At 36.5% G+C, this 26,367-nt stretch overlaps 1 protein-coding gene across 2 annotated transcripts in view; it reads left to right on the plus strand.

Annotated features, from left to right (window-relative positions):
- Nucleotides 1-26,367, plus strand: part of LOC112654455 (melanoma-associated antigen B18-like) — a 301,121-nt gene that overhangs the window by 3,811 nt on the left and 270,943 nt on the right. The gene's annotated exons all lie outside the window — the stretch shown is intronic.

The raw sequence follows: 26,367 nt of genomic DNA on the forward strand, positions 1-26,367 counted from the left end.
CAATAATGATAAGTATTATTGTTAAAACTGACATTTCTTGGGCACTTAGATTGCCGCCACTGGGCTAAGTGCTTTAGCATAAATTATCTTGTTTAATCCCTCATTATCCCCCTGAAGTAGGTACTATTATTCTGCATATATTATACACAAGAAATTATGTAATTTTCCCACACTTAACCAGCTAATAACTGACTGAAGATTCAAACCTGGAATTCACTAACTCCAGAACTACAGTCACTGTTTTTAGAAAGTATTTATTTTTGTTAACATTAAAAGAAATTATGTCTATGTTCACTTATTTTTCCCATAATTTTTCCAGTAATTTGATGTTTACTTGTTCAGTTATACACAAGTCATAAACTTAAAACCCTGTCTAGTGTCCCACTCTAGCATCTTGCCTAGTTCCCATGAACATAATCCATGGGTACCTCCATCACCGGTAACACAGACCTTTTTGACTCTTTTTTTCATTGGTTGAAATGTCCAGATATTTCCTGCCTTTGAACATCTCCCTTTCTGAACTTCACTTGCCTGATTATTATAAGCTCCATTGTCTCAGTGTTTTTTTCTGTTATTAAACCTACCTGTCCAAAGAAACATTTACTAAATGCCAGCTAAGAAAGATACTTGTGAATAGGGCATACATCCTACTCTCGGTCAGCCTGCACACTAGTACAGGGGACGAGATGGATGTGGAAATAAGTATAATGCACAGGAGGAAGTAAATTAGGCCTGGAGGCAGGCATAGACATTTGCACAGTGCTCAGAGAAAGGAGAGCAGGAGTCAGCTGACGTCTCCGAGTCTCTAAGATAGGCCAAATACTGTCAGGTCTCATTTACATTTCTCATGACCCGGTGAAGAAGGCATTATGACGATTTCTTTTTCCAAATAAGAAAACCTGGCTACACAATTATGAAGTAATTTGCTGGAGAATGTTGCGCGGCTTGGACACAGTGGTCTGCTGGTCTGAAAAGATCCCTTCTGTTCAGTGGACACGTCTCATCTCCGCGTCCTAGTCCTCTTCTATTCTGACATAGCTCTTCTAGACTTGCCAAGGAATTCCGCCTCTCAATCATTAAGCCTCCTTTTGGATCCTCCTGTACCGATTCCTAATTGGAAAAGAGAGGGAAAAGGCAGTCGAGAGGGGATCACCAAGTTCTTTAGACAGACATGCATCCCTAAGCTTTCTGAACTCCTATTGATACTGAGTATTGCTCAGGACTGGCCCAAGGTAAAACTGCTAAGTAGGGGAAGTCTCCCTAAAGTGGCTCTGATACCTGAATTGGCACCTTTCCTCCCACTGTAAGTGTGTCACAGTGTTTCATTCGTCCCATCTGCATTCCAGGACTCCCATGCCAGCCTGACATAAGGAGAACTTCTTCCTAAATGAGGTTGGCTTCCTGCCCCCATCAGTCACAAGTATGTGATTACCTCCCGACAGTGTTAAGGCAGGCTCGCTCTTAGGGGTTGAGTAGGAAATGGAGGCCTCTTGTCATGGGTTAGCAAGTATCATTTCTGAGCTTTGATGACTGATGATCTGTTCTTTACTCTGTTTGCTTCTCATGCTCTAATTACTATCTTTTTTATGTGTGCTTTTTTGTATGTGTTTTGTATGAATCTTGGACACATTTTGTTCTTCCCCTTAAAGTACTGCACATCTGCAAGTTTTGATCTTTTTTTTTTTTTTTGGACTTGGGGTGCCTACCTTGTTCCATCTTCCTTTTGAATCCAACTGTAGAGGCCATCGGTTTTAAGATGTTGGTGTCAATGGGTCATCTTCATTTTTTGACAAACCAATCTCTAGGAACATTGGTGCTTCCTAAAAGTAATCATTTCAGATCTTGGGTGTTGAAGCTCTTTCTTACTGTTTTTCAAAGTTCTAAGTGGCAGTATTGATTAAGTTAGAAGTATTTTGAGTATATAGACATATGTATGGATAGGGACACTACAGGAATTTGTGGTGAACTTTGTCATCACTCTGCATGGGATCAGATCCTGGCCCTAGTATTTGATAGTGCCTGGTCTTAGGAAAGTTACTTAACTGCACTATTGTCTGTTTTCCTTACTCAGTGAACAAGAATATCAACACAATGGTAGTGGTATTTATCTTAGAGCTTTCCTTCCTTTCAGGGGTTAAGGATTAAATGAAATTGTGGATATAAATCCCTTGATTTAGAATGTGGCATATGTAAGCACTAGATTTTGGGTATAAAGGAATAGGTACTTTTCTTTAAAATATTGTTCAATTAGGCTTCAGTAGGAATTGTACTTAAAACTCTCAGATGTCAATTTTATTTTTAAGTAACATTTGGAGAGGTAACTTCAGGAGAAAGAGACAGGGAGCTTAGCTTAGATACCAAGATACTTCTGAGGGTTCTTTGAAAGGATTACTCGGTTTGTACAATGCAGTGGTTTATCTAAAAGCACAGAGATGTTTCAAAATATTTGTAGTTTAGTCTAAATTAAAAAGTAAGATACTACCATCTCTTCTCTTTTGAAATTTCAAAAGCTTAAGGAAATTTCAACGTAGAGAAGAGGAGTAGAGAGGAATAAGAGAACAAAGTGAGGTTTAAAGAGCTGTTGTTTTTACTTGAGATTTAAACAGTGGTAGAAAACAGAACCGCTTTTTCTATAAGCAAGAAACTGGGATAAGAATGATGAGGTCATTGCACATTTAAAGTGGTAAGAGTAAGGATCCCTGTGTGGCGCAGCGGTTTAGCGCCTGCCTTTGGCCCAGGGTGTGATCCTGGAGACCCGGGATCGAATCCCACGTTGGGCTCCCAATGCATGGACCCTGCTTCTCCCTCTGCCTATGTCTCTGCCTCTCTTTCTCTCTCTCTCTCTGTGACTATCATAAATAAATAAAAATTAAAAAAAATTTTTTTAAAAAGTGGTAAGAGTATTTAAAAATATTCAATTGTCTATCAGAAAAGAAAGTGGGGTTGTTGTTTTTTTTAAGGATCTCACTGTGAAAACAGATACATTTCTATGTATGAAGAGATTGTGCCAAATATTTGGATTTAAATTTAAAAAAAAACTGAATGTGGATGTACACAGAGAATTAAAGGTGATGAATTTAAGTTTATTTTTTCTGGTGATGTGTGTCTGCTAGAACTTGAACCAGAAGTGCTTTCATTTAGATGTTTGTATGATAAAGACCCATAAAACTGTAAAACTTTGCTATAGCTGTCAGAGATCACAGTTGAATGCAATTCAAATTATGAGCTCATTGAAAGCACCTTAAAATGTCAGTAAACTCATTTCTTGAGCTGTTGGCTATCTGTTGGTGAAGATAGCAATAGGCTCCCAATCTTATGGTGTATGCTTCTCAGTTCAATTACTATGATGTGGTCAGAAATATTGCCTGTACTTTGGTGATGAGGTATTTTTGAAATGAGAATTAACATTCTCACTCGACACTTGGTATAATTTCACTCCTGACTGTCACTTTTAATGGTTTTCTGCCTTTTTAAATTCTGTGTAGTGCAGGAAAATTCTGGGTGAGTCATATCAAGTTGCTAAAAGTGGTTGTCTGGCATGGGGTGAGAAATAGGTTAGAGTTAGGTCCCATTAAATTTTTACTTAGTATGTTTTTTTAAATGGTGAGCTTTTAAGTGATTTTTTTTATTACTTGGGTTTCCCCCCATGTTTCCATTTTGAAAATGTACTTACAGATTAATAAGGATGTATGACCTAGCGATTTCATTTCTAATTATATTCTTCTATATTCACCAAAAGATATACATTATAGTGTTCTTAGCATCACTACTTGTAATAGCCCCAAACTGAAACCATTCAGATTTCCAAAAGAGAAGCCAATAAATACAGTGATAAATATATGTGTGTGTGTGTGTGTGTACACACACACATTCATTCTATATATCCATCCATCCTCATAATGGAGTACTATATAGCAATGAAAATGAACAATCTATAATTCTGCAGTCATGTGGATGAATACTACAAACATACTATTTAAGAAGCTAGTAACAAAGGAGTCCATACCATGTGATTCTATTATATAACATGCAATATCTTGGAAAAACTTATCTATTCTGTTAGAGAAAGGTTAGTTAATCATGGAAGTAGAATGACTGGCAGGGAGAATAAGAAGCTTCTGGGTTGTAATACTGTTTCTTAATCTGGATGTTGGTTATATAGTTGTTTACTTGGTGAAGATTTGTTGAGATGGAAAGTTAGGAAATAATGTCCTTTTATGTATTTAAATCTACTTCATTCACAAACTCTAAAATGCAAAAAGTTCTTTCATTACCAACTTGACAGGTTTTTTAAAAAATATTTTATTTATTTATTATTATTTATTCATGAGAGACACACAGAGAGAGAGAGGCAGGGACACAGGCAGAGAGAGAAGCAGGCTTCAAATAAATAAATAGATAAATAAATAAAAGAAATAAAAGAAAAGAAAAAAAAGAAAAGAAAAGAAAAAAAAAGAAAAGAAAAGAAAAGAAGAAGCAGGCTTCATGCAGGGAGCCCAGTGTAGGACTCGATCCAGGGACTCCAGGATCAGGTCCTGGGCCCAAGGCAGGCGCTCAACCGTTGAGCCACCTGGACATCCCCAACTTGACAGTTTTTGATGTCCTAAAACATTATGAAGAACTGGGTAAGGGAAAACAGAACAAATTTCAGCCTTAAGATCTGAAAAGGCTTTGACTTTGATGGTGCCTTCCACATTATAGTTGCTGAATAAATGTGTGTTGATGGACTGATGTGCTTTATTCTGTTGTGATTATTTTAGAACATAATGTTAACACTTCATGATAAATATTCACAATAAAACTAGGTATGACAAATCATACTTTATAAAACTCCTTAAAGGTTTTCCCCTGGAGTACTCAGTAGCACCTAATGTATCTTTCTTAAAAACATGGAAAGCTGATAATGCCTGTTAAAGTGCACATATTCAATTTCAAAGGACATTGCTAACTCCCTTCTTTATCTCTATTAGTAATTTCTATCTGGCTTCTATCCTCCACTTAAATGGTGTTCATTGAATTTACCAAGGACAGGAATTTGTTTTATCATTATGATGATGCATTGCCCTAACAGATTGGTAGGTCACTGTTATTGTTGTTGTTTTATCACAAAGAAGATATATTTTATACTGATTGAAAAATTTACTTAGGAATATATTACTTATAGCAAGTGGATAGTCTTTGTTACATTGGCATGGAGAGGCTTATTTGAAGTGCTACTTATTATTATTAATCACCAAAAATATTTAAAGATTCTTTTTAAACAAATGGATCATTTTCTGAATGAGGCCTGGGAATAAAAATACTATGCCATACATACAGAAATTTAAAATTTTGAGAGGTGCTTGGGTGGCTCAGTTGGTTGAGTGTCCAACTCCTGATTTTGGCTCAGGTCATGATCTCAGGGTCATGGGATCAAGCCCTGAGTTGGGCTCTGCATTTAGCAGTGTGGGAGTGGGTGTGGGGTGGTCTGATTGAGATTTTCTCCCTCTCCCTCTACCCCTCCTGTTCATGCACTCTCTCTCTTTTAAATAAATAAATGAATATTTTTTAAAAGAAATTTTTAAAGCTTTTAAGTTTATATATAAATAAAGCACTCTGATCATTAGAATACAATTTATCAGCTTTCAATTTAAGAATGATTTTTTTTTTTTTTTTTTTGTAATCTGTACTAGACTCTTCGTAGACTCATTCTTGGATTAGATGACATCAAAGTCTCATAATTATGAAATGGCTTTGTTTGGTATTCTTTGTGGCTAATGGTAGTAATCTATTTTATATTAAGAATCTAATTTGGGACACCTGGGTGGCTCAGTGGCTGAGCATCTGCCTTCAGCTCAGGGTGTGATCCTGGGATCCTGGGATCAAGTCTCACATCAGGCTCCCCACAGGGAGTCTGCTTCTCCCTCTACCTGTGTCTCTGCCTCTCTGTGTGTGTCTCATGAATGAATGAATGAATAATGAACAAATCTTAAAAAAAAAAAAAAAAGATTCTGACTCATATGGGGGCTCAGTCAGTAGAACAGGCAACTCCAGATCTCAGGGTTGTGAATTCAAGTCCCACATTGGTGTAAAGATTATTTAAAAATAAAATCACAAAAAGAGAAAATAACTCAAATGTAAATATTTAATGCCCAATTAAACCTTATCTTCATATGAGGGTTAACTGGTAGGGTTGTTTTTCTCATATAGGCCAAGTACATATGTTTACTGAATGCTGTGTTTTCAAGCCTTACTTCAGCATTGCATAGCAATTTAAAAATATTTTTTCTGCCATATTTTGTTTACATTCACATCTATTTCATATATTTTGTTCAAATCTACTTGTGTGACCTTTTTGAACGCCTTCTATTTACTTGAGTTGTGGGGGAGGGGCTCAACATTTCCTCCTCTTTCACAGAACTCTAACTCTGTCTCCCATTCCCTGACAATGACCTCTCCAATAAGGATTTATATGCCCTTTCCAGATACAGCCCCAGTGAAGTCTTGAGCCTGTTCTGTTTTATTAGCATGTCTTCTGTACTGATCCCAGGTGGCTCTCTAAGTCTTTGTTGAGGGAAGCTCTGGAGGGATGAACTAGGTTTAAAAATCTAGTTGCATTTTAAAGACATGAAGCACCAGCATCTGAAAAAACACACCAGGGAAAGCAGAATAAATGAGGGATGCAAAGAAGTAAAAGTTACAGAGGTTGAGACTTGAGACTTGGGCTATTGGGGTTTTTGAATGCAAACCTAGAGGTATTGGATCCCAGAAGATTTGGGAGATGTTGCAGAAAGGAATGAAGAAAAATGAATTTGAAACAATTTATGACTGATTATTGTTTGTTGAAAGTACAGTCTAAGTTGATAAGGATATGAGAAAGAGAAGTGGCTTTGAATTATGTAAAATTTAGATTTTAAAAAGCAAACACCCTACTATACTTAGTAATACAAATTAAGTTCATTAGGTTTGATAGGGAAGCTGGGGTGTTTTTCAGTACACCAAGAATCAGAAAACATTAAATACATTGGATACCCTTATCCTGGTCTTCATCACATCATCTAATATACCATGCAGATGTCATGCAATTTTTAATTATTAGAGGATCTCTAAATTAGATAGAGACTAGCTCCTCATGTTAAGTATTATAATGATTATTAAAATCATCCCTAAGTATTTGGAAACGTCACTTTAGAATTTAACCTGCTCCAACCTGTCTTGCATCTTGTCCATCAAGTCATTCAATATAAAACTTCCTTAATTTTTGGTCTTCTCTTAGAACACACCCATGTGGGATTTTTATCATAATTTATGAATGGTTCTTACAATGATCTGCATCTTTTTTTTTAAAGATTTTATTCATTCATGAGAGACAGAGAGAGAGAGAGAGAGAGAGAAAGAGAGAGACACAGGCAGAGGGAGAAGCAGGCTCCATGCAGGAACCCTGATGTGGGACTCGATCCCGGGTCTTCAGGATCATGACCTGGGCCAAAGGCAGCACTAAACCGCTGAGCCACCCAGGCTGCCCCAATGATCTGCATCTTAATGCTTGTTTTCTACTACTGTTGGGGAAATCAAGGTAATTTCTTTTTCCAGACCCAATATGCTCCCAAGAAAGTGGCACATTTTCAAGCTCTCCCCTCAGTAAGAATAGTTTTAAATGGTTTTACTCTCTCGCTCTAAAAAAAAAAAAAAAGAAAAAGAAAAAGAAAAAAAGAAAAGAAAAGAAAAAAGAAAAAGAAGTGGGGGGATGCACCTTGAGTGGCTTAGTTGGTTAATCATCTGATTCTTGATTATGGATCTGGTCATGATCTCAGGGTTTGTGAGATTGAGCCCTGCATCAGAATCCATGCTGGACATGGAGACTGCTTGGGATTCTCTCTCTCCTTCTCCCTCTGCCCCTCTCCCACTCACTCATTCACTCTCTCTCTCTCTCTCTTTAAAAAAAAGAAAAGTGATTTTAGTCACATGGAAATTATGGTCACAATGCTTGGTAAAAATCAAACAATAATAATGATAGTACTCATAATGAAATTGAAATCTTTTGTATTTGAATTTAAACTTATATTTTCCCTATGCTTTTGTTGAAAAATTATGTTTTGGCATTTCCAGGAATTCTGATATAATAGTGACTCACCATTTTGTTAAATAGCTGACCTTTCTCCAAGTATTAAAAAGTGTAGGCATTCAAAACCAAGGGGCTAGCATTTACTTTGACATCTTGGCATTTTTAATCTTCTGTAATATTACATTTTCAAGTTAATTTTAATCTAGCAGATTTTGACATGCAATAAAATATTTAAGCATTTCCTTTTGTTGAAGTCGGAAAGTACAATACACTGTTTAAACATAATCTTCACGAAATTTTGCAGATGTGCATATTCTCTCAACTAGATTTTAAAATTATCTCTGCTGCTGGATGAATTTATTAATAGAGTACAAACTTTTTCATATCACATGATTATAGCCAAAACTTTTGGGCTATTTGAAGAAGTTGTTAAAATGAAGAATAATACGTACAAAACATAACCTTTAATTTTTTTTTACTTCAACAATAAGAGATGTGTATCTATTTGCCAACCTTTCTTCGAGTTTAATCCCTTTACGTGAAATTTACCTTTGCTTTTTTTCCAATAAACTACAACCGTTTTGTTTACGTGATAATAAAGCAAGATGCTAAAGACACTCGTGAAACAAGCTGAATACAGAATCCTCTTAAGAGGTTGTTTTACAAAAAAAAAAAAAAGAGGTTGTTTTACCATGTTTTGCACCTCTACATCACTATTTTTTGCTTTTGTTTACTTCTCAGAGCCCTCAGTGTTTTTATATTTTGTTCAAGGATCTTGTAATCAGTTTGAGAGATGGGCTGCAGTGGATTTATACTTCTATAGTGTAAATGACCTTGCCATCATTTTTTTTTTCACTTTTAATTTTAATATGAATTCAAAAATAAAAGATACAAAAGTAGGGGCACCTGGGTGGCTCAGTGGTTGAGTGTTTGCCTTTGGCTTGGGTTGTGATCCTGGGGTCCTGGGATCGAGTCCCACATCAGGCTCCCCACAGGGAGCCTGCTTCTCCCTGTGCCTGTGTCTCTGCCTCTCTCTCTGTCTCTCATGAATAAATAAATAAATTCTTTAAAATAAGAAAAAGGTACAAAAATAGTACACGTTGTCCATAAGTCTTACCAGATTCACCAATTGTTTATATATTATTTTGCCCTTTTACTCTATCATTCTCTCAGTTCGTATATATATGTGTGTGTGTGTGTGTGTGTGTGTGTGTGTGTGTGTGTGTGTGTTTTCTGAACTTTGTTAAAGTGCTTCTCTGCCAGAATTGGCCAAACGTAAAATAATTGTATTGTTCTTTGTAAGTCATAAGTAATTTATGGAGTGATGCATTAAAGCTATTGAAATATCCTCTCTCATCAGATTTTTACCCATTAATTTTTACCCCTTAGTTCCTTTGATGACATTCTAACTGCATCACTCCTTTTCCATCTGTTAGTTGGTGTTTTACTACAAAGAGGGGCTCTTCCTTCTCCTCCATTTATGTATTTACCCATTTATATTAATTTGGAAACATGGATTCTTATTCAGTGGGCTGTAATCTCATATTATTTATTTTGATGTTCAAACTTACCCATATTTGGCCTGTATGAGTCCCTTCTGGCTGGCTCTTTTGTGTTTTGATGTGTTGTCATGACTCTTCAAGTACTTAATTGTTTCTGGCACAGTCTCAGGGCAGGTGTCAGCCATTTTGCTAAGGAGTCAGATTTCCTTATTGTGGAGAATGGTATTGAGAAAGTAAGATCCAGATGCTAGGTATGTCCTGTTGGGGAAAATGTTGTCTGTCAGTGGGCTAACAAAGAAACATGCAGGCATACATGTGCACACACACACTTACATTTATTTGCCTGAGTACTCCAATTTCCACACTAGAGAGTTTATTCTAGTCTTCTCTTTCCATCTTTCTAACTCTGTTCTCCAGCAGTGAACAAACTTGCACCTGCTATTTCTGGTATATTTACTTGTTCACCCCTTGGATTTAAAATGAGTTTCAGAATTGCTAACCCATGACACTACAAAAAGAAAACCTACCAGCTAAAGTTTAATATTTGTTTATATTTCTTTGAGGCAGTATTTATGGACAGTGAAATGCTCAGTTATGAGGGGTACAGTTTGTTAAATTTTTGATGAACGTATACAATTCTGTAATGATTACCCTATTCAGAAAATAGGATATTTCCACAATCCCAGAAAGGTTCCTCCTGCCCACTTAAAGCCAATCCATATGCCTCATTGGCACCCTCTTTTTGAATTATATCACCACATACTACTTTTACTTGTTCTTTGAACATCATAGAAATGGAGTAATTTAGAATATATTCTGTTGTGTCTGCCTTATTTTACTCAACATTTCATCTCAACTGTTCTTTAGATTCGTTAGTAGTATTATATATCCCTAGTTCAGTATTTTTTAAAATATGTAGCTGCATTTCATAGATATACCATAATTTATTTTTCTTGTGGATGGATATTTGGGTTGTGTCTGATTTTTAGCTATTGTGGAGAAGTAGCTATAGACATTGTTGGGAAATATTTTGGTCAATATGTGTTTTCTCTTGGATAGATATCTAGTGTACATCTGAGTCAGAGTAGGAATATGCTTAACTTTATAAGAAAATATTAAAATATTTTGCATTGTAGTTATACTGTTTTATGCTGTTACCAGCAAGGTATGAGAGCTCCATTTACACCTCATACTTTCCAACATTTGGTGTTTTAATTTTTGTTTTCTTTAGCCATCCTAGAGTTTGTGAAATGATAGCACATTATATTTTTAGTTTGAATTTCCCTGAAGAAAAATGATGTTGAGCTCTCGACCTGTAGGTATTTAAAAGTAAGTTGATAATTCCCAAAATACCTGTGACTTCTCTAGATAGATTATTTTTATTTCTAATTTCATTCCATTGTGGTCAGAGCACATACTTCCTAAGATTTTAGTCTTTTGAAAGTGTGATTTGTATTAATCTGTGTTCTTTTCCATGTACTCTTGAATGAATATGTGTTCTACAGTTTGGGGGGTATAACGTTCATATATTCCACTTAAGTTGATTGATTATGTTATACAAATATTCCATGTATTTTTTAATTATCTTGAAGTCTACATTGTCTTATAGTAATGCAGCCATACCAGGTTTCTTATAACCATCATTTTCATAGCATAGCATTTTTCCCCATTTCTTGCCTTAATAGCATAGGCAGCCTATTTTTAATGATTTCATTTTGCTTACAGTAATGACAAGGGAACTTTATCTAGAATTTTGATATTTAGTTTTATTTCTTTTGCTCTTTTAGTGGTTGATCTAGAGATCACAACATATATCTTTAAGGTATCATGGGAAAAATTCAAATAATATTTTACCATTTCACAAAAAGCATAAGGAACTTATACCTTGTCACTCCGTTTTGCACCTACTTCTTGTTTTGTTTTTGTTGTCTTATATTTCTCTCTAACAGTTCTGGGAAACTCACAATTGCTTTTTTATATTTTGATTGAAACAGTCATAAGTCTATTAAATAAGTTCAAGAAAATAAAACACATAACACGAAACAATTGTCTTTTATGTTTGCCCCAATACTGACATCCTCTGATGCTCTTCATTTCATCTTCCACATTGGAATATTTATTGTACAGTTTCTCTTTAGGCTGTAGAAATTTTTTAAGCATTTTTTTTCTAATTCAGGTCTGTTTTTTTTTTTTTTTAAATGCCTTTATTTCAGCTTCATTTTGAAGGTTCTGGTCACTGGATATAGAATTCGGGTTTTAAAGGGTTTTTTTCAACAATTTAAATATGACATCTAGTCTCCTTTGATAGAACTTAGGCATCATTCATATTAATTGTTTCCCTGTATGTAATGTGTTGGGGTTTTTTTTTGTTTGTTTTTGTTCTTGTTTTTGTTTTTGTCAGCTTTAAAATGTTCTGCTTTTGTTTGGCTTTCAGAAGTTCGACTATGATGTCTCTAGGCATGTTTTCTTTGTTTTATCCTGTTTTGGGTTTTCTGGGCTGCCTAAGTCTGTAAGTACTTCTTATCCAATTTGCAAAAAAATTGGCTTTTTTTTTTTTCCAGATTTTTTTCTCCATCGTTCTCTCTATTCTTTTCTAGATACCAATTACTTATATCTTCGACTACTTAATATTGCCCCACAGGTCACAGAGCCTCTATTTTAGTTTTTCAATTTGTATTTTTTTCCTCTTCTCCTGATGAGTTAACTGCTACTGATCTAACTTCAAGTTTACTGAAAATTTTTTGTCCTTTCCCTATCTATCTCCTCTTGTACTTATCCCCTGGATTTTTCCTTTCAGACAGTGTTCTTTTTATTTCTAGACTTTCTAAGTGGTCCTTTTTAAAAGAGCTTCCATTTCTCTCCTGACATTTCCCTTCATTGTACCCATTATGACCAAAGCTTTTCTTTAAATATTTGAACATATTTCTAAAATTGAATCTTTGCTTGCTAATTCCACTGAGTCATTTCAGGATTGATTCCTGTTAACTTCTTCTCTTCTTGACCACGAGTCACATGTCACTATTTGAGATCTAATAAATTTTGATTCTCTAGTAGACATTTGGGGTTAGGTGTTTTTAGAGACACTAGGTTCTGCTTTCTTCCTCTGAGCAGTGTTGACTCTGTTTAGCAGGCAGGTAACTTTGTTGGACTCAAACTCTGTCTTCCCTGAAATGGGTGGCAGCTGAAATCTCTGCTGTTATGCCAGTCTTCCATATGTTGCACCTGGAGTCTTCCTTGCCCAGGGCAGAGTCTGAAGGTCAGCCAAGTGTGCAAGTGGCATTTCTATGCAGATTTTGGAATTCCCTTGTCTTTGGTTTTTCCTTTTCTGGAAATTCCCTCCTTAATTTCCAGCTACTCACTCAGCCTAAAACTTTATCTCGGACTCTTCAAGCCAGTAAGACTATTCGGCGTTGTGAAGACTGAAAAGTGGCCTGGAGTGGAAAGGTGTTTAATTCTTCACAAACTTACTTCAAAACTCAAATTACCTTCACTTTCTGCCCACTTTGTACTTACTTTCCCTATGAGTCTTAAAAAGGAAAGATTCACAATGCCAATGAATAACAGAAGCCTTGATATTAGAATCTATTAAAAATGTAGTAATCAAAGTTTGTGATAAAGCTTTTATGACATTGAGAATGATATCTGAATTTAGAAAAATCAAAATATGAATTACTTGTGGTGGTAAATCAGAGGCTATCATTACAGGTGAAATTTTAGGTTAGACAAAAGCCAAAATTAGTATTTTCTATTTATTTTTAATGATAGAAATTATGTCCAAGAAATTACTACCTGTGAATGTGCTTTGCACTGCCACATGGACTTACATGGTAATATGTTCCAGTTGTACTGATTTAACTATTAAATTAACAAAACAAAGTCAATCGGAGAAGGACAAACATTATATGTTCTCATTCATTTGGGGAATATAAATAATAGTGAAAGGGAATATAAGGGAAGGGAGAAGAAATGTGTGGGAAATATCAGAAAGGGAGACAGAACATAAAGACTCCTAACTCTGGGAAACGAACTAGGGGTGGTGGAAGGGGAGGAGGGCGGGGGGTGGGGGTGAATGGGTGACGGGCACTGAGGGGGGCACTTGACGGGATGAGCACTGGGAATTATTCTGTATGTTGGCAAAGTGAACACCAATAAAAAATAAATTTATTATAAAAAAATAAATTAATTAACAAAACAAAGGTAATCTTTATCATTCTTTTCGACTGTTTCTACTGAATGTAAACTGTGCATAATCTCTAAAACTCATCTGTGTTACTTACTGTGTCTAAACAAATACACAGCAAATTGCACTTATTCAACTACGTTGTTTACATCTGATTCAAAATGATTTGTAAAGTCGTACAAGGCATCCATCAATAACAGGGAAAGCTCAGAGATTCGTGGTTCTCACTGTGGGGTTTTAAAAAACATATTTTGTTCTTTTAATTGACATGGGTGGAGGAAGAAGCATTCAGATTTATTCATTACTTATTTGTTGCATATCTGAGAGGCATTTGAAAACTTCCCATGGGGGATGCGTGGATCATGACCTGAACCAAAGGCAGATGCTCAACCACTGAGCCACCCAGGCGCCCTTGATTTCTCTTTCTGCTACTTTATTATTGGTGTATAGAAATATAACATAAGATCATACATTTAAAAACCCAAAAGGACCTATAGAAATGTTAGCTCTTGCTACTCTTCAGTGAGCATGCCCATATTCTTTCATTCCTAGTGGAGTGTTCAAAAGAATCACAATGGGGGGGGGGGGGTGCACCTGGGTGACTCAGTGGTTGAGCATCTGCCTTTGGCTCAGGTCGTGATCCTGAGGTCCTGGGATCGAGTCCTGTATCAGGCTCCCCACAGGCAGCCTGCTTCTCCCTCTGCCTATGTCTCTGCCTGTCTCTCTGTGTCACTCATGAATAAATAAATAAAATCTTAAAAAAAAAAAAAAAAACTTCCCATGGTGTTTAACCTCAGAGCAGTTACCTTTTATTTTTTCTAATTAGATTGAATGCCAATTCTTAGCTGGTAAATTTTTTAAAAATTAGCAAGATGAAATTTGTGGCTCAGATGTTAGTTGTATGAAGTCAGATAACCATTTACTCAAACAGTTATTGGAATTATTTAGCCTTGTAAATATTGTGTATTAGTCAGCAGATGGCATGCATTGTACATTAAGTATTCCACCGTGTTATGGCATGTACTTTAGAACAGAAAGCATCTGGTTTTCTCAGAAAGACACATTATCCCCTCATTTGCAGTTTAGTGTTAATTTGTGAACTATTTAGTGATTGTCAAAGAAGGTGATATTTCATCTTCATTTAGTTTGTGTAGCAGATTCAATCAAGAATAAGATGGGGTGAAAATACATTCAGCAATTCCTTAGCAAGCTTCAGCATATCAAAAAAACAACCCTGAGGAATTGTTTTCCTGCTTCGGCTGGGGGCTTGCACAGGAGGACAGAAGCCTTTTGGATGCAGTTTCTGAGTGCCCTCCATGGTTTTCAGGAATATCAAAACCATTTCCTGTTGTATATGAATAAGTGCAGAAATCCAAAATCCAAGAAGCAAGGAAATCCACAAACGAGGGCAGTTAAATATACTTCTGAGTCATCTATTTAAGATAACACTGTAATAGCCTAATTGGAAAATCTCCTTATGTATAAAACCAGGCACGTGTTCACAGGCTACCCTTTGCGTGGTTTCAAAGGAGAGGTTGGTTGGCGGGCAGTGCTCTAACCTAACATAACCTATTTCTTGTCCAACTGATAGCCATCTGTCAGCCTGGCCTGATGCCTATTCCCAAGGTAGTGGGTCACTCTTGACAGGGCCCAAGTTGTGGCTGTCAAGGTCCTCTCCAGGGAGCTGAGTCACACAATAGATGAGAGACTGAACACAGAAACAGAAATGCAAACTGCATCCACCTCAGCAGTCAAAATGGAGAGGGTAGCTATTTGTTTCCCTTCATACCAGAGGTGTTTTTTTTTTTTCTTTTAATCTGTTAACCATAGAATGACTCTCTTAGGCTGAGACTAATGCCCTTTTAACCATAAACTTTAAGGCCAGTTGTATCTGAGGGGAAGCAGAAAAACTAAGTTCTGTAATAATATTAAACTCCCTTTTTCCTAAATATCGAGATGAATTAAATAGCCTTTGAAGAGTAAATAAACAAATCCCTGTCAAAAAAACAAACAAAAAACCTTAACACTTTTGCTTTATATTTAGAGAACTAAATTGATAAATATTTCCTTGAAGAAATAGCAAAATATATATGCAAATTATATTTAGATATATATATTGTAGTTATTGCATGTCTTACCAGTTTAGATCTGTGTTTCATTTGAAGGAGTGTTTCCAGTTTCAAAGAAGGGTAAAATATCTCAAATTAAAAGAACAAAAACAAAAAAACATTACTTTGGTGGTAAAAGATTTTGGGGTTTGATTTATTTAGTGTCTGTGTTTAGAGTTACAAGTGATCAAGGACATTAATGAAAATGTTGTGTGTTCAGTTTGATTGATGCTCTTCAGAAACACTTCAGAAATGTTAAATGCTCAGCCAAGAAGAAAAGATCCTTGATTTTCTTGTGTAGGTAGGAGCTGGGTATGGATGTGGGAGTTCTGAGTGGGATTGCCTTCTAGCTGCTGGCTTCCAAAGATGCTAAAAGGAGCACAGTGGTGGTTGTTACTGATGGATGAGTGCATTTTGCTGTCCAGTGCTTTCTCATATGGACTGCTAGGAGTATTTTTGTTGGGATTGGTGTTCCCGTTATCTATTTCTTAAGGAAAACCAGGGAATAACTGGGGAATATACTGGGGTGGGGGTGGCGAGGAGATACATATGAACCGGGTAAAACTAGCTGTTCAGTGTACCTGAGAGACTTGGGGAGAAATGTGTTTTGTTAAATGAGCTCTCTACTTGAGGGTTATGCTCAGGGTCTTTCTTTGTCATTTGGCTTGCATTCCAAGTTTCCTCTGGCCTAAGGCAGCACCGATGTGGTAGCTTTAGAAGAAATTATGTACCTATTTTGAAGGAATTTGTCCCATATAGATGTCTTGAAGTTATTGGCTGCTTCAGGAAAACCTGTTTCCATTGGCAAATAAATTGACATGGTGGGGGCAGGGGGAGAAAAAAGGTCACCAATTACCTTTCAAAGTGACAGGAAATGGATGCCACGAGTGCTGTGAGTCTGTTTTACTGTCATGACAGGAGATCTAAGAGTAAGAATGTCACTCCTGCCTAGTATATGCAGGTGACCTGCAGCCACAGGCAGGTCATTATACCTGTAGGTGCCAGATACTCCAGGATTTGGCATCAGGCCTGGGTTATGCTCAGAAGCCAGCTGGCTGAGCATTAGGGAAAACCAGGAAGACTTCACCTAATTGGGGGTAAAAATATGGCTGTGTAAAAGATGCATAAGAAAGCAGCATGTCTTTTTATAACTAAATATAATAATGATTTTGAATAAGAGAATATACAAATATCAAACACATGAACTCACTCTTCATTTCTCAAATTCTCCCCTATCTCGGCCTGCCTCAGAACCACCCCACTGCCCCCCTTCCGCTCAGCAAAGGCACTAGGCAGCATGTAATCATGTCACTCTGTCACCAAGTCTCCTTCTCAATGAAATTCAGGTGTCGAAACAGAAAGGAGTGATGGCAGATTTTTCCCTTCTTTCAGCAGAAAGCCAAGGAAATGCTTCCAGAGAGATGAAAACTACACTTTTGTGTCATCACAAATCATCTGTATAACACCTGGTGCACAAATATTACGCCTCTTTGTGTCAGCTGTTTATGGCTTAGGTTAGGACAGGAATACATTTTCTGTGTCAATACTTGATTAGGTGAAAAATTCCCTGCAAGTGGAAGCTGAGTTACTTGTCAAGAAATGGGTTGTATTGAAAACAGAACAGAAGCTCTTGTGAGATAATGAATGTTATTTGTTTGAGAAAAATCACTATTTCGCAACAAAATAATATCAACAGACTTGAAGCTTATATGTAAATATGTTTTCCAAAAACTTCAAGTGTTTTAAATAATCATTTAGGCAACGTGCCTACAACAAATGCAGGTCAAGAAATACCCTTACTAGTGGGCAAAAATATAAGCATTAAAATGAGAGTTTCTTCTTACGGCTTTCTTGCCATGTGCCATCCGTTTTTACATTCTATGAAAATCCTCTCTGATCCTATCACAATCATGCAAGTTACTCCCATTTTACAGATGATTAACCCGAAGGAAAAACCTGATTCAAATTTCGGAATTTCTCATTCAAAACCAGATACTATCTTGAGTATGAAAACCAGATACCATTCATCCACATTTAAGTCGGTCTTTTACATGTATCCTTTGCCAGTATCCTAAATCGAGTTTCTGTACGTGTGTTTTAAAATCTGAGTTCACTGTGCAGTTTTGATTTTTCCATCTCTGTGATCAGTGTCATTGCTTAATTTACTGCTAGAGCTGATAAAATATCTGCCAGTACATCTGCTGGAGTGTTGCCACTGGGATGAACGGTGGGGTTTGAGGGGGGCGTTGTTCTTTTTAAAGATTTTATTTATTTATTTGAGAGACACTGAGTAAGAGAGAGAGCATGAGAAGAGGGAGGGTCAGAGGGAGAAGCAGACTCCCTGCTGAGCAGGGAGCCCAATGTGGGACTTGATCCTGGAACCATGGGATCATGACCTGAGCTGAAGGCAGACACTTAACCAACTGAACCACCCAGGCGCCCCAAGCTGGTGTTTTTTTTCTAACTGGCCTGAAAAATATATTGTTTACTTTACTATGGAACCTTAGGGCAGTGGAGTCAGTTTATTCACATAAATAAAGTCACTATACTGAGTTCTGCATTTGGTCTTAAGAAGGCTAGGGAATGTCATCTTGACAATAAGGGAATTTGTACTGATGGGTGACAGTCTTCAAAATACTGAGACTTTTACTGATATTTTTTATTAAAAAAAAAAAGAGAGGTCACTAGAGCTCTGAATACCATAGATTCCCATCACATTTTTCAAAACTTTGCCTGCCAGGCTGACATCTTTTAAAATAGAGCAAAATCCATATCAGAACATCTACACTGTGAAAGGATATAGCACAGAAGATCCGGGGCATGTTAAGGAATGAGTATTAAAAACCTTTTTTAAAGAAGTTACTATTGACATATAGCAGATATACTGTTAAATTAGTTTCAGATGTACAGTGTAGTGATCTGACATTTCTATACCATACTCAGTGCTCACCCTAAGTATAGTCATCATCTGTCATCATACATTATTACAAGATTATTGATTATATTCTGTATGTGGTATTTTCATCTCTGTGACTTACTTATTTCATAACTAGAAGATTATACCTCTTCATTCTCTTCATCTATTTTCCCCATCCCCTCACTCACCTCCCAGCTGGCAACCACCGGTTTTTTCTCTGTGTTTAAGAATTTATAGTTTTGTTTTGTTTTGTTTTCTAGAATCTACATGTAAGTGAAATCATATGTAAGGTATGTCTTTTTCTGTCTGACTTATTTTACTTAGCATAGTATCTCTAGGTCCATCCACTTGTCACAAGTGGCAAGATCTCATTCTTGTCTATAGCTGAGTAATATTCCATTATGTGTGTATATATTTTATATATATATATATATATATATATATATATATATATATATATACACACCAAATCTTCTTTGTTCACCTATCAATAAACACTTGGGTTTCTTTCATATTTTGGCTGTTGTAAATAATGATGCAGTAAACATATAGGTGCATATATCTTTTCAAATTATTGCTTTCATTTTCTTTGGATAAATACCCAGTAGTGGAATTATTGGATTTCATGGTCTTTATCTTTTTAAGTTTTTGAGGAACCTCTATACTGTTTCCACAGTGATTGCACCAATTTAACATTCCTGCTTTTAAAAAGCGTAAGAAGTGCTGGAGTGCCAACCTTGAGGGCTAGAGTAAGGTGAGCAGGTGTGAGCCTTCCTTTAAGTTAAAAGGTCCATAAGGTATTAGTATTTGCAAAAGCATGTTGAGAGCAGCATAGCTTCTTCCCCTTTGGATTGGCTGTGAGTTTAAAGTAGATAGAAGCAGATGAAAACAAAACATATGCATAACTAATGCTTGCTTTACATAAAAAAATAAATGTCAGTATGAAGTACCCTTCAGCTTTCCATTCAAGCCAGCCTATCATTTGGTAACACTGTTGTTAGCAGCAGAAGCATAATATACCCATTTACTATTTTTTAGTCTCCGATTTATTTTCTATTCCACCATATTCATACCATCTTTTTTTCCCCCCAAACATGACAATTACAGTCTTGCTTCTTTCTCTGCAAAGCTGCTAGCATTGTCTGATTTGCTCTACCCACTGCTCCTGCTCTACCCCTCCTCCTCTCCATCTGTTAAAATGTCCCCAATCTTCAAAAGTCACCTCTTCCAAAGAGCCTTTGTGTGTATCCCCACAAGCTGTGTATGGACGCTTTTTCTTTGTTTGATCTCTCAGATGTTCAAATTATCGACATTATGATATATCCTAACATTTTTACCTTTAGCATCATGGCTCCTAGATTCTGTGATATCCCTTTCTTCTGTAATTTAAGGTAATTTCTTTTTGTCATGTTTCCGGGCACCTTTCTCATTTTTCTGTTAAAAAAAAAGTCTCAAAAGTTACATTTGCTGGATTTGCTAGTTCTTTCTGCACTCTGGGGATTATTGATGTATCCTTTGAGAGTTGAAGTTGTTTCCTCTTATTTTGTCACCTTTCATGGACTTCAAATATCTCTGAACCATGTTTGTTTTATTCTTTTTAGTTTGAAGATCACGGTCCCTGCAAACAAAGGTTCAAAATACATGTTGAGAGGTTCTCCATTCTCAGATAAAATCACCTGCTTCCAGACACCATGTTCTGTTCTGGATTTATAGGGTTCTCTTTCTTGCCCCTAGTATAAGTTGAACAAATTTTGAAATTTTACTTTTTCAGGTGTCTTTTTTCTGTTGGTATGTACTATGTGTGTAATCTCCAGCCAATGCATCATGGTGGCTTTTACCCTGATATTTTTAGAAGCTGTCTTCTTGTGATCCGTAGCCCATTTCAGCCTCAGCCCCTTAATTTTAGCTGGTAATTCCCATGTGATCCACTCCCTTATCTTAGAGTTTTATCACATCCACTTCACCCCTGATTCTCTAGTGGAGATTGTCTCTTCAATTGTCAGGAATGGAATTGTCAGCACTGAAAGTGCTGACTTTCTTATATACGCTACACTTGACAGTGGGTGACTTCTAGCAGATGACTGAATGCTGCTATGTTGTATCTCTATGACAGTTTTAAAATCTACGTGAAGGAGAGATTTTCTTTGTTCTTCCTTGGAGATTAGGTGAATCATATGAAGTATTCCATTTCAGTCCATTCCTTCTCTTAAGGAAACATCTCCATTCCCCTCATAACTGCTCTCTTCTCATTTCTCTCTCTCTCCTAAATGTTTCCTCTGCTTCAAACATTTTCAGGAAAAGCAAGGCTAGAGACTATGTCCCATAAAAACTAGTGCCCACCTTCTCTCCTTCCCCTCTCAATCAAGCTTCCTAATGAAATGAGTTATACTTCCCATCTTCACAATTTCTCACTTTACTAATTCATTCATCACCAAAAGAAACGTGGCTTTTGTTCTCACATTTCTTCAAATATAAGCAACAAATCACTAAATCAAGTGACCATTTTTGTGTTATTTCCTCTTGAATCCTTTCCCAGATTTCTATAAGACTATACATGTTCGTTTTCTTTACATCTTTCTGCCAATTATTTTATTTCCCAATGTGACTTTCTCTTTCTATAACTATCCTGAAATGTAAGTACCCCTAAGGTAAAGTTAGATCTTTTCACATGGCCTAGATCCTATGTATTCATCTTACATATTCTTCCAGAGAAATCTCACCCATATACATGGATGCAACTAGTTCCTAAATGCTGTTGAAATCCTAAAGTACCCATCTAATCTAGAACTCATTCCCAAGTTCTGATAACAGTATCCACTATTTACTGACTTTCTCTTCCAGAGGCTCCAGAAATTGCTAAAGCCTAAATCCCAGAATCATTATTTACTTTTTGTCTTAATGTTCTCTTTTTGCAGTCTTATCTCCTAGCTTTCATACTATCCAGTTGCAGATCTTTGCCTAAAAAGCTTTCTTTCCCTGTTCCAAATTCCAATTTCACTTATCATTTGAAGATACTAGTGTTGCCTTTAAATGGGAGCCTCATGCCTTCTGGTGGTGTGGAGGCCATGGGAGTACTCATGAGAGTGTTGAGGATGGAAAGGTGGAGTGAATAGAACATTGATTCTCTGCCTGTGAAGAAAATTATATTCCCAGGTCCTAGGTATTATCTAAAACTGAATATTTCTTTCCCCTTGTCTCTGTAACTACATGATAGATTTCAATAATTTTGGTGAGGTTATGGCCAAAACTGGCAGTTAATTAGTTGCAGATACTATATACCAAATATGGGACACGCAGTTATTTAATTCTTTCAGCAGCTATGAAATGAAATAAAAGTTAAGAGCACTGCTTTCAAGATTACAAAGAGAAAAAAAAAGGAAAGAAAAGAATGAAAACAGAAGTTAGGTTACCTTCCTAAAGACAAACAAGGTTCAGACTCTGGCATCTGGATGCCAGTGTTTATCCTTTCTGCTAGAGTACGCAGGTTCTCTATCGGTTTTGACAACAAAGATCCTGTAAGTCTTTTGTTTGTTAATGGATTTGACCATTTGCACAATTATGAGAGAGAGAGTAACCTCAAAAATCTTAAATAATCTATAGCCTCAGACAAATGTCAACATCTATAAATATGCTCAGAATCGCCTACCAGTATAAAGCATGGAATAACTATCCTATGAACTTGGTGATATAGCTCTGAGGATTTAGTGCCCCAGTAAAGCTTTTATGTGGGGATATGTTTGATTCATTCTGGGAAGGTTAAGGATTTTTTTCACTGTATCTGTACAAGAGTGCAGATTACCTAAGATTGGCAATAATTAAATGCTGAGAGAGAGAGAGAACTTGGAAATCCCTTTCAGATGATCACATATCTCAAACATTTTTTGAAATCCACAGATTTCCTAAAGTGAGACAAGACAACCATTTGGAGGAAAGACAAATTAAAATAGCTTTTGAAAATGTAGTCTAAAACATTCAAAATCGAAAAATGTAAACATATTTGCAGATAAATTAATTAACTTGTACCAGATGTTTCACTGAAACAAAATAATCAAGCGAATATTACAATTTGAAAACAAGAGAGGTTCTCTTTATTTTTGTGGCAAATGATTAGTATGAGTGTATCCTTCAACACTTACAGCAAATGAGTGTTTAATAGCATTGATCACTGTACTGAATTGTTCGATTTATGTCTAAAATCAAGTAGTTACTGTCAAGTAAATTTCACCTCAGTGAAGAGAGAGTATTTTCATAGTGCTTTGGGAAGCCGGTATGGCTATTTCTCCAACAAAGATCTAATGTTTCACAAATTGAATTAGACTCATTTGACCTGCTATGAAGGAAAGATGCTCTTGATGGCAGTAGAATTCTTGTCATAGACTTTCCAAGTACATGGCATTATTTCAGTTTCAGCTTATTATAGTATATACCTCTGCCATGTGGGCAGCTGAACAGCACCTAAAAGATTCGTCCCTGTTAGGAGAGCATCTAGATTGAAGCTGTGGTTTAGCACAGTAGCAACTGATAAACTTCAGTTGTGCAAAACTGTGTCGGCATGGCTTTATTTAAATAATATTGAAGGGGGAGGGGCATTCGCATTTCCATTTCTGGGTGTACTCACTCCAAGCCCACCCTCACACATGGAATTCCTCTAAATAAACCTAATGCTGCTAATCATCTGACTCATTAGCAAGTGCTTCTTCCTGCCTGAAACTGAGTGGGTGCAGTGGAGGATAGATTAATCTTTAAATCCCATGGAACACGCATCTGCTCTCTTTGCCTTCTGATTTTTTTTTATGTCAGTAGCATAATTAAAAATAAAAATGTATTGCTATGTCAGGAGAGAAAAGCTGTTAATATACTTGCAAAGGAATATAATCGGCCAATAATTAATAATCACACTAATGAAATATTTCAATATTTATGTAGAATTTATGCTTTAGACAGAAGGAAGAAAATCTACCTAGAAACTCCAAAAAGTTCCTTACATTTTTATCTTTCTCTCTTCCTGGAATTCTTTCTACCCCCTCCCACTGTTTTATTCCTCACTATTTTCAAGACAGCTCCTCAGGCAAAGCCAGACCACAGTTATTTATCTCTCTTCTGAGCATGTAGCTTTATAAACAAATGTACCACACATTTGGTACTTGTTTCAGTATACCCTTATAAGAATCTTAATATTTTTCATTTTGATAAAAGAGTGGATTTGGGGGCACCTGGCTGGCTTATTCGGTTAAGGGTCTGCCTTTAGCTCGGGTCATGACCTCAGGGTCCTGGGATCCAGCTCCATGTTGGGCTCCCTGTTCAGCCAGAAGTGTTTCTCCCTCTCCTTTTGCCCATCCCCCATCTTGTGCTAGATCTCTCTCTCTCTCAAATAAATAAATAAATAAAATCTTAAATATAAAGAGTGGATTTAAAGAAAGTCTCATGTATTTGGGTTAAATTCCCAACTATAAATTATAAGTTCATTGAACGTGAGAGTCCATGTTTTTTGTTAGCCTCACCCATAGCATTGGACTTCTACATGGTTCATCCCCACTAGCCCTTTGGAAATTGATTTATATTTAAGAAATCATGATGAATGATGTTATCATAATATCAAAAGCCAAAATATTAGATCATTAGGGATTATCTTTTGATGCCCTCTTTGTTTTCTAATACTTATTGAATATGGAACACCTTTTCAATTTCATCACTCCTTTTCTTTCTAATCCTCCATTGGCTTTTTCATCTCACTTGGAGCTAATACAAATCTCTTACAGTGGCCTAGGGAGTGCTTGTGATCTAGTTTTTTCTCTATTGTTGGGCCTCCTACTACCACCCTCCCTCCCTCCTTCTACTTCCTCCCCATTTGTCCAGCACAGGGTTTTGGACCTGCTTTTCCTATGTTTGGAATGCCAGATATTCCCTTGGCTTTCTACCACACTTCCTTCAGGTCCCTGCCCAGCTCCCGCCTCATCAGTGAGGGGTTTTTCCATCAGATTTTATGAAGTACCAGTTACCTTCACTAACATTCTCTGGCCACCACACCCTCATTTCTATTTCTCCCTAGCATTTCTCACATCGGATGAAATGCATATTTATTAATATTCTGATATTTCCACTAGCACAGACTGAGTTACCCAGGCACCCCTCTTAAAATTTTTTATGGCTTTAAACATTAGATTTGAATTCACTCTAAACAACGAGTATAAACTCATTCTGCTAATAGTCTTCTCTGTTATTTACACTTGTTTAAACTCTGGTCAGAAAAAATTAGGTTGTTTTTACTCCCTGGCCTTTCTGAGAAGCCCTTGCTGGAGGTGCCAGCTATCACATCATCCTGCTCATCTTTTGTGCTTGAATTATTTGTTGTATCTCCACTCTAATGTTGCTTTTTAGAAATCTTATTATGTCACATCCATTTTTAAAAGGTTAGATTGGTTAAAGCTAGACAAAATAATCAATCATAACCAAACATACAGAACCTACAAACTATCTCATGATGCTTCAGATGATTAGAGGTAGGGGCCGGGAGATGTGTGACTACTTAGTAATTATAATCCCTCTCAGTATGGAATTCTCCCATTACCCTCAAATTCTTTGATGTACCTACTGTGACATGTGACCAATATGGAGTGATAGAATTACTCATCTATAAATTAACATTAATAAGCTTAATTTCTTTCTTGTTTTTAGAATTAAGATAAATAGAAATATAAACAGCATTTTCCTATTCCACACAAATGGAGTATCTTGCAAATCTTTTGAGTTGTACCCATCCCACTTTGGAGAAAAGCATAACTTACTGTGGTGGTATTATTAATGTATTATGTAAAAAGCCACACGGAATAAAGGGTATTGGAACAGTTATTTAACCTCCATAAAATGTTAAAAAAAATAACAGTGTATGTCAGTGTGTGTCCAATTACTGTATTATTAAAATGTTTCAAACAGCAGGGTATTTGGAAGGAACTGTAGAAATCCAGTCAACATTTTTTGAGGTGGATATGAGGGGTGTTCGAGGTGTGGGGAAGGGAGCGTGAATAGCCTTTATTTCAACAACCGAACCAATTCAGATCTTTTGTTCATTGGAAATATTAACTACTATCCCACTAATGCTTTATTTTTATCAGTGGCTTCTGCACTGATCCTCTACAGGGTTTTAAAATCTTTTCTTTGTGTGGAATCCAGGATTGTACACAAATAAATGTCCTTATCCTGATTCACTGCTGGTGATGGTAGATTCTGTTCACACCCAAGTACAGCAGGAATTAGCTATCTCTATGAACAGTTTTTGATTTCTGTGAGCATTTTCTATAGGCTTGTTGAAAGTTTCAAACAGATTTTATTTTTGGACTTTTATATTGATGATAAACATTCTGTTCTGGATTGAGTTGTGGCTGGCAACAAACTCATACGTTGAAGCCAGTGCCTCCAGTGCTTCACAGTGTCACCCTTCCTTGGAGATAAGGTCTTTATAAAGATAAGCAAGTTAAAATGAGGATATTAGGGCCAGCCCTTGTCTACTAAGAGGAAATTTGGACTCAGACACACTCAGAGGAAGATGATGTGAAGATACACGGGGAAGATGGCCATCTCCAAACTAGAGAAAGGGGCTTGGAACAGATTCTTCCTCA

Source organism: Canis lupus, chromosome X (genome assembly GCF_003254725.2).
Source record: "Canis lupus dingo isolate Sandy chromosome X, ASM325472v2, whole genome shotgun sequence".
NCBI classification, from domain to species: domain Eukaryota; kingdom Metazoa; phylum Chordata; class Mammalia; order Carnivora; family Canidae; genus Canis; species Canis lupus.